This window comes from Bidens hawaiensis, unplaced genomic scaffold, assembly GCF_021521415.1.
Source record: "Bidens hawaiensis isolate Kalapana, Puna unplaced genomic scaffold, B.hawaiensis_p1.1 tig00002186_1, whole genome shotgun sequence".
NCBI lineage: Eukaryota > Viridiplantae > Streptophyta > Magnoliopsida > Asterales > Asteraceae > Bidens > Bidens hawaiensis.
Window position 1 is genome coordinate 2,609,476 of NW_027491117.1, and position 3,330 is coordinate 2,612,805.

The following is a 3,330-nucleotide window of genomic DNA, read 5'->3' on the forward strand; positions in this document are numbered from 1 at the left end:
AAAGGTTCGTGATCAAGATTTGTGTAAATAAGGAATTATATATGGGTGAAGTTATACCCAAATAGTCCTAATGCTAGAACAAGGAAAGGTAGGCGTGTGGAAGGATAAAGTGGAAGTAGGATTTCAAAATCATACGAAAAATTATATTTCTTGTAATATCCGAATGCTTCATAATGATTTTTTGTCCATAGAGGATTCATACATAAAATTTTATATTTGTGTTACTAAAAATATATAAACGTCAATAAGGTTTTCGATAAACATAGTTATTAAGAGAATTCATAAACCTTTACCCAAAAGTTTTAGCAAGACTTATAAGTAGTATATTATAACAACCTTGTAAGACTAGTATGACGTTTTTGAAAATTCATGTTTAAAAGACTACGTTTTCACGTAAAAAAACTGATAATCTTGATTATATGTGGCTTAGAATTTCTAACTCAAAAGCCATTGTAATATGTGAATCCATTACGAAAAAAAAAATTGAAAGTTGGATATTTATGTAACCATGATGTGAGCGTAAAAATATGACTTTTATTTGGAGGAAATCACCCATGGATGTTTTGTTTAGGAAGTTCTGGGCATCGATCTAGCCTGAAATCTTAAATTACTTGTTAAGTAGTTTAAAGTTTAAACTTTCAAATGCTAAGTTTAACAAAATATAAAATTATTATTATTTAGTCAAAATAGATTTGTAGTTTGGCGAATATCTTGAAAATGACTCGTTGATAATTGCAATTTGCAATTGATTTTCTCAATTCCAGTTGTGTCTTGTTGTCTTTATAGTTAATATCAAATTTCATCCTTTAAAACTATGAAATAACTAATACTTAATACTAATACTAAATTTTTACGGTTATATATAATATATCTAACTAATATATTAAAGAAATACATGCTTTCCACATGTCCTTCAAATATGTCATTCACATGGGATGTCAACTAATCAATTTTCATTTATACATATTCCACCAAATTAACTAATTTTTTAATGACCGCTCCTTTAATTTAATACATTTTTATGTTAAATCATACAACCACTAGGATATAGCACGTGTAATACACGGGTGGTTAAAAAAATACAACAAAAAAATTAAATTTAATAATATACGTAATAACATATCTTGCTGTCCCAAAAACATATTAAAATATATTTATATGTCTAAAAATATGTTTAATACAACATATTTTATCTTATGAATTCATAATAAATACCACATCGAAGAATGATTTTGTTTTAATAATATAAATAAGTAGATTAAAATTAAATAGCTTATTAGGTGTAAATTATAATTTTGAAAAATTGTTGAGGTGGAATTTTATGTGGATAGCTTAATTAAAAGCCATGTGAAAACCATGTTGCTTTAATATTTATTAATAATAATAATTAATAATTAACTCAATTAAACCAATTATGACTTTCTTAGAATTATATTATTAACAATTTCTAATTATCTCAAGTTAGTTATTACCTAAGAAATAATAACTGGTTTCCACATTTTGATCAATTTACTGAATTTTTTTTACTGATGTATTACGAGTTTACGGGTGAAAAGAGTATAATCTAATATTAAAGAAAGATGATTTTTCCACATGACATATGTAACACCCACAAATTTTTGGTTCAAATTTGACAAGTTTATAAGTTAAAGGACTAAAAGTATTTATGAAATAAGTAATGGGGAAAATAAGATAAAGAAATAAATGCATTTTTATGCTAAGGAATAAGTAAGGAAACTCCATCCCACATGGAAAGTGAGAAAGAAATGGAAACACTTTATGAGGAATGAGTTTACTATAATAATGTTCTTATGAGGATAACCGCTCTCACTAGTCCTAGCGGAGGGTGCGAAGCACCCGACGCGCACGCGCACACGCACAGACTCGGACACGGACTCGGGCGATGGGCGTAATGTGGCGTTTTGATGGGCGTAATATGACAAACTATCAAAGACTAGGGACTGAAAATGAAAATTTAGCACCTTCGCGATATGCCAAGCATCTTCGCGATACGCGAAGATGCATGAAGTAATCTCACCCGGTGCTGATACGTGGCAGGCCTAGCGGTTGACTCAGCAAGGCTATTAAGCAACTTCGCGATACGCGAAGGAATATAATATTAATTGCGGCTACATTTGTCCTTCGCGATACGCGAAGATGCACGAATTTTTGCCTATAAATAGCCGGCCATGGGATAAAGTTCCTATCACATCACCTCACATCTCATATCACACTTTACCTCGGTTTTCGTGCCAAAGTCCAGTCATTCCCGATACGCTCGTTGTCTAGAAGTACGTGCAAGTAGGAGCGTTGCCCACGTGAAGTTTAAGCATTTCATAGATAAGCCATACAAGGTAGGGGTTCTGCCCGATTATTTTATTATATGGCTTAGACCCTAGTCGGGAGTATAGTCTATACCTTGATTAAATAATAAGTGAAATTTAGCTTTCATAAGATAAGATTATGAATAAAATATTATTCTTTATTATAAAGATATATCTTATGGATGAAGAAATGAATATACGTTTCTTCATGATAAAGAAACGTAGTATATAAATGTTTTATAAAATGAAATGAATATCAAGGTAAAGGTTATGCAAATAGACTTATGGTCTAAAGCTAGATCATAGATCTAGTTATTTATAGAATGTTGTTCTCGTACTATAGGTCCAAGATAAAGATCAAACATCTGTTGGTGAGAAATCTTGAAATCAACAAAAGATGAATACGTCCAAACCTTTTTATAGTGTGAAATGTTTAATGACGTGAATACGTTTATGTACTGTATATTTTGAAAAAATATTTACTCTTTAAAACTATGGACTGTTATCCATATGTAAAAGAGTTATGGAAATATTTGCATGAGGGTTGGTTCAAATCCTCTAAAACGTTTTGATACAAGGTAGTACTAAACACTCAGGCTAAATACACATGTGTCTAGATCCTTACATATATGTACTGTAGTGGGCACACTACACACATACTGACCATGAGGCAAGTGACTGTCTCTAGGGCGAGTGAAGTCCGATTATGTGGTTTGTGCGTATGTTAGTTCCGATGAGATGGGATTGAGACCCATTGAGTCGTTGAACACTATTGGTGTTGTGTCATTACGAATTGTGAAAATGTTTTATTGAGTCAGCGTATTCACCAGCATATAGCTGACGTATTTTGAAACTGTTTTCAGGTAACCAGGGGTAAGGAATAGTGATGGATATACCAGTGGAGATAGAAAAACACTAGGCATAGTTTACAGCTGGTGGCTCAGCTAATTTTGTATTGAGGCATATATATATTAAACTTGTTTAAAAACAAGTAATTTTGTGAAAC